Genomic DNA, 19,116 nt, shown 5'->3' with positions numbered 1-19,116 from the left:
CTCTGTCTTTTGCATTTACATTGATAGATGTGGTGGTGCAGGAAGAATGGCGGGCACAGAATCAAAGCCCATTACCTTCAATGTTTCTCCCACGGCCCCCCCAGTCCACTGCAATCAGCAGAGTTGTATGTGTCCGTGGAGAAAGAGAGCGGAATGGGCTTCTCTTTCCAGCCATCACTCCTGCAGGGGAAGTGAGCAGAGGGATCAAACATCGGTGAATCAGTACAAACGTCCACTTTTTTACTTTCAGTGCAACATAAAAGCAGAAGTTTCTCATATACTTACAGTGATATGAGATGGCACCTAAAAGGACAGATTTAAATTGACTAATGAAGGTGAAGATGATTTGAAGTTTGCACAACTTTTACTTTCAAGAGTCAGTGAGGGTCACTATGGATATTGCTATTTTTTGAGAATGGACTCTCATTTTACAGTATAAAGTTGAAATCAACCACATTTTCTAAGTGCTCTGTTTCAAGGGAAATCCTCATTAGATTTTTCTAGATGACAGTCTACTAACTGCTGCTTTGTATTTAACTCTCTGATAAACACATAGATAGCACATTTGGCTCATTTTCATTAACTGTACTACAGTATATTTGGACACGTGCATGCAAAAGCATTATATACAGCAGATACAAGAGTAGTATGCCATAGCTATTGCACTGATTTTAAAATCAGTCCTTTAGCCCACCAGAATCCCTGTCACTTTGATTAGGAAAGAACTAGTAACCAGAGGCTTCCCATTTAATTACAGTATCTGCGGCATCAATGGAAAATGGGATACACATGATGTAACAGCAAAGACATTAACAATGAGCTACCTACGGCAAAGCAACTCAAAGATGATCCTCCATAGTGCTCAAGCATAACTTAAATAGATAGCTCTATTATATAATATTTCATGAGATGAATAAGAGAGCCCTTATAACAAGATGCTTGTTAAATGTCTTGAAAATGTCTACCAAAACAGATGCTAGAAAACATACAAAACACATGCAATGTTGAATTAGCTTGTATTTGGACAGAGGAAATGCAACCGACGTCAGACTTATATAAGCTATATAAATTCTGAGGTGTAGTGAGGAAGCATGCTTGATCCAGGGCCTTTCATATTGCAGGCTTGGGCCATAGAGATGCACATTCAAGCCAATCCAGCCATAGACAATTGTTGTCAAGACAGATGTCTTGTCAGTTCAAATTTATGTCTCATTTTAGCCAGCAAGGATGCACTTTTAGAACCCAGAGCGAGGTCTCAGTTGGATTTCTATTTTTTCACCTTCCTCCAGATATAGAAGAGGCAAAAGCATGCAGCTGACGTTACCAACATAATAGAACACTTCACACTTTGACTTCAGGCTCCATGAACACAACAAGCAACACACAAGGCTACAACATGGGCTGCTAGTTGCAGAGTAACTTTCTTCTTTCTGAGAAATGGAAATTTGTTCAAAAGCTGTGAGGCTAGTAAGGTAGGCTACACTGTACACTTCAAAATATCACACTATAATGTTCAATAATTTGTTACAAAACATGAAGCTAATCAATTGGATACCGTATCTGTGCCCAACAGTATTTGATGCCCCTCAAATAGTGCTATTTGACTTGCCTCAAATACTGTTGAGTACATATGGTATCCAATTGATTAGCTTCATGTTTTATAACAAATGTTCATGCATCCTGTCAGCAGTTGGTCAAATAGCATCCACATTCTGAATCTCCAAGTAATCCAACAATGAACTAGAAAACTAATTTACACAGTACCTCATTCCTTATCCATGTAAACATAGGACATCACTCATCTACCATGCATATGACATGGGTGCATTTTATTGCAACATGTCAGATCCTGTAAATTAATTGTGTGGTTAATTGAAGTTAATTAAGTGTTAATTGAAGATCAAAGATGTACAGGAAAGGTCCATATCTGTTTTATAGTCACTGTTTGTTTTGTTTAACTCTAGGTTGAAAATCACCTGCCAGAAAAGCTATATTTTCAGCTTTCACATGTATGTATATACACCTTTGCATCATTATCTGTCTATTTATATCTCTGCACACTTCATTGCTTGCTTTTTAAAGTCAGTGCACTTCACGGATCATCATACAAGCCAATCAGACAACACTTCCAAAATAGATGCCTTCTTCCCAATATCTCCACTGTCTTCCTCCACATCCCCAACACACACCTTGTGGATGTAATAGAAGCAGTCCCACAACTTTAATGGAAACACTAAAATGTAATGTGCATGCATTAAATTGAAACAGTACAGACTGAAATTTGCAGGTGAAGGTGACACTATAGCAAAAACACAATTCAAATGGAAAAGTGGTCCCAGGAAAAAACGTTATCTATGCTGCAAGACATGGTGTTCCAGCAGTGAAAGACTTTTACTAGAATAACTCTCTCCTAAATAGATTGGCCAAAGTGCATTCCTTTTTCAAGGTTCTGAGGTTGAGTGCGTTTGGAAGGTAATTGACATTCTTGTGGCATTTCTCTTCCCTCAGAATATTTGGAGCGCCGATGTTTAGGTGCATAAATTATATTTATGCACATTACGTTTTGCTGCCAGAGGGGGTAAGTGAAACTAATTTAGTGGCAATAAAACTAAATTAATGGAGTACAAGCATCAGAGCACATAAAGAAGTAATTCTGTCTGAAAGTTATATTAACATCAAGAGTATGTAATTGTGAAAAGGGGGCCTATAAAAAAACTGGTTTGGTCGGCCAAATGCAAATGTGTCTCTCAGTGATCCCCAGTTTCAATCAAGACCCAGCAATTGGACAGGATTAGAAAATAAACGGAAATAGCTCCAGCATCAGATTATTTTGCAGCACTGACTTACGCTCTATAATGAAAAAGAAAGGGAGCTTTTTGATAAGGCCTTTATACAACATTTCCTCACTGAACTACAGAAAAGTTTTTTTTTTTTTTTATAAAAGCTATTAGTGAACAGTGAATTGTGCAGTACAACAGTGTCTGTCTGGTTAACATGAGCCAGAAATGGCTGCTCAAAACAAGAGAGCACAGGTGTAAATAACCTGAGCAAGATATTATTTGCTGAAGTAGGAAAACTTATAAAGCACTTTAAACCCAGTTACAAGTTGGGTCTGTACTCCCAAGATGCCTGAAAGCCCATTACTTTGCTCTCAGGGTATGATCAACAATAGTTCATTAGTGTCACAGGAAAACAAAATAAAACAGGCCTGCAGTTCCTTCTGTGTCTTTTGTGCCAAGGCGTACCGGTATTGTTAAATCCAGGCAACTGTTCAAACAAATTCAGTTTGCTCACTATTAAGAAAATCACAGCATCCTACTGTGATGTTAAGTCCTCATTTGGTAAGAGAAATAGCTGAAGGCAAGCTCTAAGGTTGGCCACCTCAATTTCTTAATTCTGCGCCACATTTTGCACGCCTCCTCTAGCGCGGCGTCACATGCAGAGATTTTGAGAATGTATTTAAGGCAATTACTAGGGTCTTCTCCCAAGCATCCACATGCTGTGCAGTTTAACACCCTCATAGGCATGAAGCAATTAAGAGAGTTTCAATTCCACGATGGGAGTTTGACCAGGGTAGGAAAAAAATATATATTAGGAACATAATTTCTGTCCCACATTGTAAAATATGGAGTTAATTTGCAGTAATTTTCCTTGCGTTGCGTTAGTTTGTGTGCACTGGGCATTGTGACATTATTAGTGATGTTAAGCAGTGGAAATATATAGACATTATTACAGAGAATTGCTGAGGTAGGGCATATGCAGAACAGGAACTCACAGTATTTTTTAACATAGGAATTGATACCTGAACCACTGATAATAGTGATGATGGAGGGTCAATGGCGACGATGATCTTACAGTAATAACCACAGCGCCCGTACCATATACGGGTCCGAGTGCCCACGGGGACCCAGGTTCGAATCCGACCTGTGGTCATTTCCCGATCCCACCCCATCTCTCTCTCCCACTTGCTTCCTGTCACTCTCCACTGTCCTGTCCAAATAAAGGTAAAAAAGCCCAAAAAATATACTTTAAAAAAAAAAAAAGTAATAACCAATACTTCATCCTCATCACAGCCCAATCACTGCCAGTAAATAAATGTTCTTCCATGAAGGCTCCTTCTGTTATCGTTGCCTTGTATTTTGCTCTGAAGGAGCTCTCTGTTGGACTTCTGTGTCCAGTCCATTGACTGAAGAAATTGCAACCTTAACCTTACCAAAACAGTGAAAGTTTCCTCTTTTGAGAGAGCTGTGCTTGCTAAAGTGACAACATCCCACCGTTTTAAAGGAAGTCCTTTCACAGCACTATCTCAAGAGTCACTCCTTTGGAGAAGTGAAATTATGCAACTCAAAATAGTTAGTAAAAAAGTAGTTAGCTTTTGTGTTAAATTTGTAAAAAAAAAAAGAACCTTCAGACCTTTCAGACATGGATAGTATTCATTTTTCCACCATCACTGATGAACTTGGTCATAGCTGTCATGGTGTCTTTCTTTCACACACTGTGCTCTGCTGAACATGACGATACATTCCACCACTCCATATGAGCATTAAGGAAGGGGACAAGGTGATATTCACTATGACTCAGCTGCAATATGCTGTTTTCCAGGGTTATAGTAGACTAGTGTACATTATTTTCACCTCAGGCTATGTGACATTGAAAACATTAAACAAACCATACTCTCAAAGACTCAGGACCAAATGCTAATAAGTGTAAGTGCTCTATATTACACGTCAGTTTAGACATTTACAGGATTGTTTTACAGCTAATTCTAAAAATTAAAGCCAATTTATTATACAAGTTAGAGATTTGAATATTTGCTAAGGACGGTGAAAAAGGCCCACCCAAATAACAATGCTCATGCCATAGACTTATGACTAGTACCTCATACATGTTGAAGTACTGTTTTTAAGTACAGATTGTATTTGTTTTTCTTGTACACAGTTAGTACAAGAAAATATGTAAATACTGAATATAAATCTGTGTATCCATTTCAGCTAGGATTGGAGTTTCAGTAGAGCAAAAGGAAGATTAATTAATTGTGGACTATGTTTTTAATGATGACATACAATATATGGTTTGAAAATTACTGTTTGGCAATCAACCAATTAAACTCAGCCATACTGATTGGATAATAATGATTGCACTGACACCATGGAGATAAATTTGAGAAAATGGTATTTTTCTCTCGTGGGGCATAGCAGACACATACGACTGGCAGGGAAGAAAATAATTGTTTTGTTTGTCACAACTTCCCATTTCTTGAAGTAAACAATATCAAATTACATTCCACAGGAATCCCTTTGCTTCTGGGGAGTTACTGGCATTTATTGTCATCTAGCTTTTTTTGTCCCAGCCTAATTTTGAACATTGCAGACACTCACATCATTAGGCGGTGATTGGCACATGGGGGCCGGGAGGAAGGCCGCTATTTTGGAGGCGAAATGAATCTGTCCTGCAAGTACCCCCCACCCTCTCCTCCTCGCCACTGCTCGAGGAGGCGGCCATGTTCTCTCGGGTATTTTCTCGTTTATGATGGCTTTTCACTCATGGCGCTTTTTGCCTTTCTTCCCTCTGCTCTCTCTCGCTCAGTCTCATACTGTACATGTCGGCTGGCTTGACTGGCGGGCACTTCCTCATTATTTGCATTGTGCTACCTGTCACTGCTAATGAGAGGAGGGACCGAGGTGGTGTGGCAGATTGCATGGATTAATGCCGGCAAAGCAGCAGCGGGGAAGTTGGGGAATAAAGTGGACTCGCAGTTCATTATGGAGGATGTATGACATTTCTAACGTGCCGGTGCCAGCCTTTATAACACAGTCCTAATAATAAACACTCAGGACTGAGATTGTTCTCAGCCAGTGCGGCTGCCAGGTCTCCTTGCTTTCAATACAAAGAAAAGTCGTCCTCAAAAAAAGATGACCAGAATTCCAGCTGAAGTTGTGCTTTTACTTAAGTGGCATGTTTGCTGTGTCCCCAGCTAAAGAATAATAAGTGCCAGGTTTTATGTAAAAAAAAAAAACAGTTTGTGGAAGTACATGTCATGCCTCATTTTTTCCCCCTTGGTTGATATTTGTAATCCACTTGTGCTGTTTCCACAATGTAAACAAAAGACTTTGTTGTTTGAGGGTATTTGGAGTGCATTGATCAAATCCACGACTTTGACAGCAAGCTGCAGGAAAAACCCAATTATGTGGAGCCACGTCATTCTGCAGATGAAGGTGACGTTTTATCATCATTGAGTCTGTCTCTTCACAGCTGCCTGCAGAAAGCAAGAGTCAGCGAAGCACGCTCTACATTACAAACCAAATCTCATTGCTGAGGGGAGGGGGCGTGCCACCTAAACAGTGGAAATATTTATTGCAGCCCAAATTGAGTGTGTCAACATTCCAGCACTCACCACACCTGTGAGAAAATACACATATACACACACACACACAGATATATACATCTGCTCTGGAATTACTGTATGTGTGCCTATCGCTCAACGGAGTATAGTTGAGTATATGATAAATTATCCTGTGATTCAAAATTGACCGCTTCCCTAAATACCTGCATCACTAACGAGGCGCCCCACATGTTCCAACTGGGTCTCACTGGCCTCTCTATTAGCGTCCAGGGCCAGTGAGGGGAGCTGCCGGATGGCCACATTCACTGAGTGATTAAGTAAACCTTGGGGCTGACAAGGCTCGAAATCTCAGAGGAAGAACGAGTTAGACTAATGTGAGGCTCTGCTTAACAAGGATGGTGGAGTGATGGGGGTGGGAGAATGGTTGGATGGGGAAGGATGGTGGTGGGGGTTGGGGTGAGTTGGTTGGGGGACAGCTTCATATAAGAAATGCTCCAATGCGAGAGAGCAGTGGAGAAAAAAAATGTCTGGCGGTACTAAAGTAAACCATAATGAGCTTCCCTGCTTTTTGCCCGGGAGCTGGTTGGACATATACACAGGTGTTCATGCTGTTTTTGGGTTGTTTTCACATCATGGAGTCACTTTCACACAAGTTTAAAAGAAGGACTCGATTCAAGAGCATGTTTTATGTTTCTTTCTTTCAGTTATTTCCTGGAAAACACCTCAGACTGCTGCAATTATGTTGATTGTTCTGTGACTGAAGAACTAACTTTTTGTGTTCTCAAGGCACTAGATATGGCTCAATATGAATCCACGTAAATCCTCATGTGAATATGGTTTCATTTGAAGACAGATCAATTCGCTTCCTCAGCTTTGCATCGTAGCTAAAAGCATTGTTTTCGCTTTTGACAAGATCTCAAACAATAGACTCATTGAAAGCAAGATCTATTGACTGACATATTTGTGTTGCAAGACTGATTGTTTTGCTGCCCAAGCAAGACCAAAGTTAGGCATTCATTTCATACGACTTCTGTTAAACTTCAGTGGAACAAGAAAACTGGGTTTATATGGCAATGCTGTTTTTCAAGTGCATCACATTTTAGTTGAAAGGTTCAAAGCAATGGGAAAAAAAATATTCTGCCAAATTTGCCAAACCCACTTTCTCAGTTCTAACCCATGCTTTGACATTGTTCATAGGCATTTTGTTGCCATGGTGGGTTGGTTCTTGACTGTACCTATGTTCTTTAAAAATAGCAGATGCACTCTGTCCACATGGTGATGTGTGAATGCAAAAACCGGCAGCCTAACCTCTGTCAAAAATCATTTTCCATTTCATTTTTTATTTCTTCCTCCGTGAAAGCAACTGTACAGTATAAAGCTCTGAATCATTCCCACCATCCCATTGCTCCTGCTTGACAATGCCAGTGTGTACAGAAGCAGCCTATAGGAGTTAACATTTCAAGGGTTTGGTGACATACTCAGTGACTTCAGAGCGTTCTGTTCCTCAGCCAAGAGGGGGGATGTCAAAGTACTGAACAGAAGTCCCTGCACCCGTCAGTGTCATTTCAGTTCTATACTTGAAGCCCTCATTGAGTACTCTTAAACACTGCAATAAAACCTGTTATCCTGGTCCTTGACACTCAGGGGCGTAGCACAAGATCCTGGGCCCTATGCATAGGCAGTCCTGATCGGCCCCCATGTCCCCCCTCATGCATATATTTCTGACTTTTCAAGGGCCCACTCCTCCCGTGAGGCCCTGGTAATCAGTCCCACTTTTACTCCCAGTTCGACGCCCCTGTTGACACTTAACTTCACCCAGCAGCAAAATGATGTGCAATGCTGTCTGATTGTATCAAATGGGTGAGAGAAGCAACAATCCCTTCAATTTGTAAATGGAGGCACTCACAAATTTCATGTTATTCAGTACTGAGGCTGTTGTCTCAAGATGACCTTGAGCTATCAAGTAACTAAGGAGTTGATCAATTCACTAATGATTTTAAGTGAGAATCTATATAGCAAAAATACTGGCCCCCTGCCATGTTTAAAGCTTATTGACAAGCTGGAGGACAAATTGTATTTTGGCTAATGGCTAATTGAGGCCTTAGGCCACATTAATACAGTCGATTGAAATACAAGTTTTCTGTTTTGCTGGTGAAATCTGTATGGCAGAAATGGACAGACAACATTAAGCCAATTCCAAAATAAAGTAGTATAGAAGAAACTCCATCCCAATTATTTGTAAAAAATATGTGTATTTCAATGTATATCTCTACAAATGTTTGTTTCTGTAAATGAATATATTTCACGTCCAAAACACTTGTTATTGACTTTCCACTTAGCTATAATGCTAGATAAGTAGTAGCTGGTAGATTCTATTGTCTCCTGACCAAAAAACAGACAATTTACATAGAAGTTGATAAAATTTAATCTTTTCAATCTGTATGATTTACTAATTTTAATGCAGGATGGGGGAGTCACTGCTTGTAGTCTGTAAAGGAGCAGGCAAGGCCAGACTCGACAGACAATAATTTGCCATCAATCTTTAAGTTTATAGTTGATTATGGCTTCATATTCTTCATAACCCTTGCTAAGATAATTAGGTTGGGTCCTCTCAGGCTTCTTCATTTACACATTATCTATAGGGTGTCCTTTAATGCACAGCTGTGACCCAAGAGTATGTGTGCCGCGGCTCTGACAGGTGATGTACTGTGAAAGTAGGAGGTCAGATAAGCGCTTATTACAAGCTCAAAAAGTGCTTAAAATCAAGCTCAGGGAGAGCTAAGGCAGCAGTGTAAGGCAAGTTATTTGTCAGTTACAGCCCTTGCAACCCACCCCCATCTCCACACAAACACACACACTCTACACACACTAATTTCTGTGTATCCTACACTGCACAATTTAAAAAGAAAACAAATCTAGTGAAAATAAAAAGTGAAAAAAAAAAATAGAATAGTGAAAGTGCTCTCATAGTTCATTAAAAAACTGAGACTTAATGTAAAACTAGCAGTCCTGTTCTGTTTTACCTTTTGAGAGCCACTAGCCTGATAAAAAGGACCACAAATTAATACAATCATATTTGATTACATGCATTCTTAAAATGAAGGAAAACCTAATGAGCTTTGATATTATAATTGAAGCTTGATGATCATATTTTATATTTTTACTAGATCCAGAGGCAGAGAAATCAGCATCCCAGCTGATGGACCTACCTACATTATTAAATATTACATATGACAGCACACATTCTCTTCAATAACCTTTTCTTTCTTTCCTTCCCTACATTAAAACTCATCACAGTGCCTTGGACGCCCAGTGGAAAAGCCCTACAGGGGTGACCCTGAGGAAATGTTCCTCTGGTGAGGAAAAAAAAAATCTCCAGTGCAGTTTAAAATATTGCCACCTGACATTTTGCATACATTTCATAGCTTTGAAGTCATCTTAGAGGAGCCATATCCCACCCAATTAGCATAATAGAAAGGTTAGTAGAGCCAAGCTCACAAATCACAACATGCAAACATGGAAAGGCATCAGGGAAAAGGGTAGAGTTGTGACTGTCTTCATATCAAATTAGATGTTGTATCCTATCTCCAGTTTTATTTATTTATTTTGTGGAGCTAGCAACACAGGAAACAGGAAAGTAAATCAGTCAACAGTGTGGAGAGAGAGTCTTTTAATACATTTTTTAATAGTTAAGTTTGGAATATGGGCGTATGGGCTGACTTTTTCCCCCACACAAAGTGTCTTTGTTTTTTTTTTACTTTCTGAAAAATTCTGGAATGTTGACACTTTAGTTTGTATAGGCCAAGGCTCCCTTTTGAAGTTGTATGTCATGTTTGAAGGGTATACATTTCTGATGAATTTTTCCTTCACTTTGGGCAGAGACATACTGTACTGTCATTTTAAAGTGTTTCCCTTCTGTTATTTAACTGATCCACAGTCTACAGTCTAAAAGATCCAACTTCTACAGACTAGAAGATCCCAAGGGTCTCTAAATATTCATACTCTTTTCACCTATGTGTTTTTCTGGTACTATGTAGTGTATACCTTCAGGGGAAGTACATGTGGCACAGATTCTTGAGAAGAAAAGTTCAAAGATCATAATGGATGCTAAGAATGATAAAACAGTGCTTGTTCTAACCTGGGGGATATAAGCCATTCACTTAATATTCATTGAAAGTTTTCTTGCGCAGGAGTTCTGTTTGTGTGAATATCAATGAGTTCCCCTGCACAAATGCCTTCAGATCAACCTCTGCAACCTTTTCATCCCGAAAACCAACAGTGTCCCATCATTTACCAGCTACGAAGAGAAATTTCTGTCTTATACCTACTGTCTGAGATGGTTTGCTTCCTTTCTATATTCCCATAATCAAGAGTGAGAAAACACATTTTGACTAATCATCAAAAAGATGACAAGCTGTTGAAAAGCTATCATCATTAGGAGATTTGTGCACGCTGCACTGAAGGAGTGGCGCCTCGGGTGGTGTAGGCAGATCTGAGGTGGCGCTTTTAACTCGCTCCTCGTCTTTGTTGTCTTTCTGACACCACATGTGCAATTGTTTCCCCGATAACAAAACACCCCACAGAGGCTGAACAGGAGCACAAAAGAAAGACAGAATATCCCTGTTTATCCTCTCTTGGGATTTTGTATCACGTTAAGATAAATGAATGGCAGTTTTCAGAGTCTGTGCAAATACACAACGTAATGGCAAATAGCAGCAATATGAATATTAATTTTGCTAACGTAGTCAGTTTCATAGCAGCCAAAAAAATGGTCACTCCTAACGACTTGTATCATATTGTATAACCCAGATACCTCTCCTGTAAGTTTTGTCTTTCTTTACATGAGGCTACAATGCCAAATGAAATGTGTACAAAGGAGTGAAGAACAATTAGAGAGGAAAACAATGACAAGTTTCCTCTTTTTTTATTTCTCTTCCACCCAGCATGTGAATCGTGCGCTGACTGGCTTACTCAGACTAATGTAGAATCTGTGCCTGTTTAAACGAGCGCTATGGGGATTGTGACTCTGTGAGTCTCCTGCCGTGGTGTTCAAGAGCTGCTATTTCTTACACTTTGTGGTGCAGATGACATGCATATTCATCACATATTTTACCTGCTGCATAAACAGCAATATTAGAATGTTGCATATGTCCTTTAATCTTTGCATTGAAAATGCCTAACATTTGCTGTAAACGTATCCATTTTTCAACATTTGATGTGTAATCTGATCCTGTTGGGTTAAATCTGATCCTGTTGGGTTAAAATGACCGCACTCTGCTATTTCATCCTTTTTGAGTTCTAGTTCCATTTGCCCTGCACCTTACCGGTGAGGATGTGCACACTACTACAACTACTCTGTTAAATCTTTGACCCATACCCAGCCAAAAGCAAGCATAAGTTACAGTAACAAAGGATAGCAACACACAACGAATAATGTCCATCAGTAACACATCATGGCTTTGGCTTAATATAGATAATAGCAGCTTTAGTAAATAATTTGTTTTGACTTTATTTGACTTAACATTGTTGTTTAATAACTGAATTATTTCGAAAAGAACTACCGGTATTTACTCATCCTGACCATAGACTGTAAAACATATGCTCCTGACAGGCGGTTTCCAGTGATATGAGTGTGTGATGTCACTATTGTCAGCTCTCAGAATTTCACATGCCATCCCAGTCTGACAAATACTAATAAGCTATTGTGTAAGGGTCACCAAGCTGTCCTGATATACAGAATTAATGGATGATTAATGGACGAGGAGGAGGTAAAGAACTCCACAAAGCAGAATGGATTTCCTCGGGCCAAGTCCTTTAATTCTGTATATCAGGACACCTAAAAGGCTGTTATCCTGCTTATCCCCATGGTTACCACCCATGCCTTAATAGCACACAAAGAAGCCAAGTTGTTCAGTTTGTTGTACTACTTTCTTTGGTTACTTACTATGGTTGATATAGAACAGTGATTACTACTGTACCTAGGTGCCCCGATATACAGAATTAATAGACAATAGATTAGATAACAGATTAGACAATAGATAAGACAATCATATAGGGGTAATATTACATTGTTATATCATGGAACTTTGGCTGGTGTGTGGTACAAGTAAGTAACCATGCTTAACATTTAGGATGAAGATCATTCATGTTAAACTGTTTTTATTAGACTTTATAATGGTAGGGTATTTTCTTCAGCGTACCTATTTAATTCGTACTGTGGTTCAGGGAAAATTATATAATTGAAATGGGTACATCCTTTTGGTGCCTTTTCAGTGCAGTACGATAATTTCATCAAGTTGACTCTTCCATAAGAACACACTCATGAGGGACTGCTGCTCTATCACACACACACACAAACAAAAGCAGACACACACGCACAGTCGCACACACACACACACACACACACACACACACACACACACTAGCTGTATACTCCTGTGGCAGTTCCCAAACTTGGAGCATATCAGGAGAAATAGGACAGATTGGAAGAGATTGCAGCCTGCTCCCGTTAATGGTGTGGAAGTAATGGGTCTTAACCATTTCCATCTTTCATTGACAGCACTCTGGTGACTGTAAAGAAACAACAAACCATAATAAAATGAAGACGGCGCCCTAAATTAACAAAATGAAAATGGACATCTTAACGCTTGGCTTGCGCTTTTTCGGTCTCACAAGCTTTTGTGTTCCTGTGACCCCTTTTATCTGCCTGTAAACAACAACACTGCAAAATGTTATGAAACACTGTGTGAGCCTTGTTTCAAGGGACGATCAGATGTTGTTATTTTTGCTTTTGTTCGACGACAACCCAAAACCCAAGACAAGACACCAAGACTATATTTCACACTAGCTAAAACACACCGGTATATATGGCCAAGTGAGCTAGTTCACTAGGCCCTTTTCAAAACAATTTCTCGTAAAGACCGTTCACAAAATTAGTTCCCTTGAGTATGTCCAACCAATGAATATAGTGACATACTGTGTTAGGTAAGGCTAATGATGATAGAACAAACATAAGTTTGTTACTATTATGAGTATTTATCAAAGAGACAATATGTTTCATTTGATCAAAATTAACCAGAAAACATACAGTGGGTGAAAAATTCCACTTAAAAAGTACAGTATGTAGATTGTGCTTCACATAACTATATTGACTACTGGCAAGCTACAGAACATATCTTAAATACGCATGTGAACCTTGGGGAACCTTTGGGGCAGCCGTGGCCTACTGGTTAGCGCTTTAGACTTGTAACCGGAGGGTTGCCGGTTCTAACCCCGACTAGTAGGCACGGCTGAAGTGCCCTTGAGCAAGACACCTAACCCCTCACTGCACTTGTTGCAGGCAGCTCACTGCGCCGGGATTAGTGTGTTCACTGTGTGCTGAGTGTGTATCACTAATTCACGGATTGGGATAAAAGCAGAGACCAAATTTCCCTCACGGGGAGTATATATACTTATACTGAACCTGAGAACAGTGGTTCTCAACCTTTTTTAAACAAACACCCTCAGATACCTCTTGCCATACCAAGTCACCACCCCCCACACACACACACACACACACACACACACACACACACACACACACACACACACACACACACACACAGACAGACAGACACACACACACACACACATTCTCATGATCTCCTCATGATCCACTAGCTGCCCATCCCGTGAGTATACTGTAAAATAATCAGGTCTCTGTAGGCAGCCCAGGCTCTGAAAACTGGAAACAAATAAAGTGGTGGGAGCCTGTTCCCCAAACAAAAACGAAACACTGTGTAACATTTCTCTGGGAATACTGAAGGCAGGGGTGAGCTACCTCGCTGGTGCGTTTTGATTGATCCTTGGTAAAAATATAATGCACATTGTTTTGGACACAAGTGTCTGCTAATAATTGTAAATATGAACATAAACATAAACAAACACAAGTCATGCGCAATCACTGACTGCACCTTTGTGCATTGTGTAAAAAGTGTATATTTTGGAACTTTCAGTCTGGTCTCAGAAGGTCAAGGACACAAGAAGGTACTGTTGTTTTTTTGAGGAGTAAATCAGTCATCTATACTGTGCATCAGGGGACAGGCAACACCCACTGTTCTGATTTCTATTGTTTGGAAGATAGATGGGGTATCTCCAGGCTTCGACAAACAGATAGAGAGAGAGAGATCAGATGAGTTTATCTACAGCCCACAATGTTTGTTGTAACAGTTTGCTTTAATACTGAAGTGCTGTTGTACACACAGAAAATCAAATGACGACCTACATGTACCATAAAGATAAAAAACATACTGTTTGTTCAAACAACAGACATTCTGCTTTTTTCCCAACTAATCTTTATGAAAATAATTAATCATGTAATATTAATTCACCCTGCAATTTAAATGCAGTTGAAATTCTCATCTGCAGTTTTGGAAAATGGGGCAATAACAGTAATTGCTTTACCATACAGTAGGATGAGCTGTTGGATTGACAGATTGATAAAAATAAAACAAATGGCAGGTTGTTTGCTCTCTTTTTCCATATTCTGATTATACATGTAATGAGGAGCCTAAAGTGAACGAGGCTGGAGAGATTCATATCACTTCACTCCTGGATGAGAGGTATGACATTTCTATTATTAAATCAACACTTTTTTGTCTGTTTTTTTTCCTTTCTTTTCATTTTACCTTCGTGTTTTATGTCATGCAGAATGAACCACAGAATGTTGATGAGACGAAGACCAACTTATGGCTATAGACAGAGAAAAAAGAGACACCACAGTGTGAATAATAAACCTACAGCAGACACGTTTGTCATGTTTCTCACTGAGAGACGGATTCCTTGTCTATCCATCGCTCCACTCAAATCGTAGTCTCTATTTGCTGAACACAAACATAGATCAAGACATAACAGGAAGTGAACAAATAAGGCACTAGACGCTGTAAATGACGGTGTGCGACTGTTCAAGCAGAATGCTTTCATATGCATAATTGCAAACTGCGGGAGCCATGTTCCACGAAAAGGTCAAGCAGAAGGATGGAACTGCTGGTATGCCAGTGTATGACGCACACCTTTAACCACGAGCCACTCCAGTGGCTCTCCACTGAGTGGCACTCCACTGAGACTGCAGGAAGTATAGACCCTTTCAACAATAAAAACAAAAACAATGCTTGAACATTCTATTTTGTTCCCAATCTACTTCCTCTGCATTAAGATAACATATGGAATGTTAAAAAGGAAGTCTTGTGGGGCCAACTATGATGCTGATAATGGAACTCTCTTGAAAGGGTCTATAACCAAAAAAAGCCCTGAAAAAAAAAAGCCCTGAATGAAGAAATCAAGATATTGTATGATCAAGCCAGGGGCCAAGGATCTTTCTTCTGTGGAATGAATATTTCAAAAAAGGAATGGCTAGTTAGCAAATGTGCTTGATGTACTGTGAATACCAGCTGTGTACTGCCTACAGTGGATTGGCACATATAGCACTTTCCCTGAAAATACATCTTGCAGTGCTGTACAGATGTTTGATGTGGTTTTAAAACTTAATTGTCCTTCACTGATAACGTGTGAAAATCACATTTAATTTGCAAACTACTCTATTTAAACTTGTGCATCGTAGGCAGTATAGCAGAATGCAGATCTCTTCCCACATGGTTACGCCTCCCAAAAGATGTGTAGGTAAGAAGGTCGGAGAATGAGCAAAGTGAAGTGAACTTTGAAATTAGCCAGTGTGTAGTCTTGGTTTTTCCTAAAGGTCACTATAGCCCCACACCACAAATGTAATATCCACTGGAGTGGCTCGGGAAAGACAAGAAAAAGCTCTGCACTCGTATCAGGTAACAGCTTTGCAGGGAACACATTACCACACAAATTCAGAAATGGGCACCTCCATTCAAGGCATTATTGCAGTCATGTCACTATAGTACGAGGTTTGTTCTAAAATGTTTATCTCTCTCTCTTAAAATAGGGCGTATATATATATGGGTATGAAAGAACACATTTCCTTAGATCTGTTTTCTACAGAGATGCTAGCAATTCTAACTCTTGACCTATATACTTTGGCCCACTACTATATCAGCATGGCAGTTATCTCTTCTCTTGAGTTCAATTACATTTTAAGATGTCAAGCACTAAAAAATGTGCCTACTGATTTGGTCATTCTTAACGTCATATCATCACATTTTCTTTCTAGTATACGATGACTAAACATAGGAACCCATCTAGTGCCTTTTTTGAACAGGGGACATTTCACCTGACTGTGAGGTGAAGTTGAGAACAAGCTGACATGATTTGTGTCTTCTAAGATGTCCCAAGAGAAGAGAGTGCAGATAAAATATTCCCTTCTTGAGAGGTGACTCTCTGGGGAATATAAACCTGAGCCATTTCAGTGTTTGAAAAGTTTCCTAAGTGCTTGGAAATGTCTCACATTGGAAATTTGATGGAACATCCGTCTCTCATAATCATTGCTTGGAGATAAAATGACATCCCTATACTCTATATTTTTAGTTTGTATGTGACCTAGGGATGAACATGTGTGTACAGTTTACCGTGCAATGGCATAAAAAAACTCCAACCCAGTTTAGGCACAAAAATGAACATGTGAAATGGTGAATTTCACTTTGATTTCAGTGTAGGGCTGTCAGTTCACTGGGGAAGTCAGTTGGGGCACTACGTTTTAGGGCGTAAAAATAATTGCAAATGGGTCTCAAGAGGAAATGATTCATATTAGTTCTATGCAAGAGAAAGAAACAAGGTAAAACTAGGAAGAATGTCTCTCAAATATAACTAAGAAACCTGCTGATCACTCACTCTTTTCTAATCATATCCAGAATCCAGAACATGTTGATGGTCAATGTGCTGTCAATCACTGAGCAGTTCTATTACCATCACAAGATAATTCATTGATTTAAATTCAGAAGGGGTGATAGGGCATGACATATTTTATGAGATCACAGTTCTTTATGAATCTATAATGTAGACACTTGTCATTTTTAAAAGATGAAGGCCTAGAAGGAAGAGTAAGAACCCCTGACAATACAAGACATGTAATGAATTGAATCAAGCCCCATCAAATACAGCAAGACCACAGCAGAACCTGATCATCCCCCTGTAAAATAACTGCACATGATGTTTCATAGACATTACTGCAGTTTGTGCTCATACTAGCTAGAGAGATGGATGCAAGCTGAGAGATATATTTTTGGCACTCAGCATCTATTTAGGTGTTTTTTCCATCCAACACTTTATGAATACCTTTGATGTCGAAGCCAAGTGAGATGGTTTTAAGCAGCCATGTGGGATAGGAGCACTTGGAGTGACAGTTCATAATGGGGGCAGGGATTCCCATAGCGCTTTGAAGGCCACAAGGTCCCTCCAGCCAGAGCCAGTGGTCTAGCCCATTTCACAGAGCAAAGGATGCAAAAACACGGCACAAGATATTCAGAAATATCACACAGGCATACAAAAGAAGTTGGAAAGTAAATACCAAGTGCTGAATTGTTTTGCAACATTACATCAAGTATCAAAAGGATTTCCATTTTTTAATGTTGTTCAGACACAACATTCCAGGGGAATGTATTTGGCTTTGTTTGTTAATCCAGCCAGTTGTTTTGTCTTCAGGGACACAATGGCAGTGTTTGCCCATGAACCACAACTTGTGGAATATAACTGCACAAGGCTTAACTGCTGGAAATAATTTAGTTTCATAAGTAAGGTATCTATCTATGGTAAACCATTAGTCATTTGTACATAATGACGGCATTATTTGTTTATCATTAGAAGCTCCCTGGCAGTGGAGTGTATCCTGCCTATGAGCCTAAAATGACCTTGAGGGAGATAAAGTAGGCTACAAAACCCTATAAACCGTAATTACCTCTTAAAGGGGAGTTTATGTCCTGTGATCCGTGCTAAAGGATATAATGGGAACACACTCAATAGAAAGAGAAAATCTAGTGTTTAACAGTAAAATCATACGTCTGGCATCAGCATTTAGATATTGTTGAGTACCTCTGAAAGCTATATCAGACAACAACTCCACTAAATGCACAAAGCATTTTGTTGCAGACAATGCATCTTCTGTGATAATTAATCAAAATTAATCAAAGATGTATTATATATATATATATATATATATAATCTGAACAACTGAAGGCTTTGCACCACATTTTTGAATATGTCTCTGCTGGCCCAGAGATTTGCAGTGTTGCTCCGCATGCTCTTATGTAATTTCAAGGTAGACTCTCATTCAATAGAAACTGTAAGACTGGTTAACAATAGCAACTCATTGCCCTGAACCAATTGTAGAACCAACATTATATTGGTTTTACATAACCTGCTTATAAACCCTGCTTGATAGACAGTGTTATTCACACTTTCAAAAGCTCTGAAAAATGTTGCAGTGTCACTGTTCCTCTGTTAATGACACAATTAGTTTGAAATGTATGCTGCTAGAGAACAGGTATTGGATTACAGACTTGAATTTTAAGCAGAAGAGGTTCAAACATGTCCGCTATGACCTAAGAAATCCCATCTAGACATAAGAAAAGACACCTGTCTATACTGTCATAAATCATTCAGAACTGTAGCTCGACAGGGTATTGATGTGAATAGTACATGTGTCTGTTTTAACCGGGAGATGTACAACACATGCTTTTCACCAGTTGTGATTAATTTTTCATGAACTTAAAATTTTACTTGTTCAGTGTGGTATTGACTTGCAAATTTAATTGATCAGAAGTCACTAGGCTTCTCACTGTACTTTGAACACTGAGTCCCACTGTTTAAAATACACTCAC

The 19,116-nt window shown here is 39.3% G+C and overlaps 1 long non-coding RNA gene across 1 annotated transcript in view; it reads right to left on the bottom strand.

The window, feature by feature from the left end:
• LOC125301195 overlaps window positions 1-19,116 on the bottom strand; it is a 39,772-nt gene that overhangs the window by 5,769 nt on the left and 14,887 nt on the right. The window contains exon 2 of the long non-coding RNA XR_007194684.1: window positions 76-180. This is a non-coding gene — a long non-coding RNA (uncharacterized LOC125301195). The remainder of the gene's footprint in view (window positions 1-75; window positions 181-19,116) is intronic.

Source organism: Alosa alosa, chromosome 9, assembly GCF_017589495.1.
Source record: "Alosa alosa isolate M-15738 ecotype Scorff River chromosome 9, AALO_Geno_1.1, whole genome shotgun sequence".
Classification (NCBI taxonomy): Eukaryota; Metazoa; Chordata; class Actinopteri; order Clupeiformes; family Clupeidae; genus Alosa; species Alosa alosa.
Note: the sequence above shows the minus strand (reverse complement) of the source record. Positions and strands in the feature narration are given on the sequence as shown.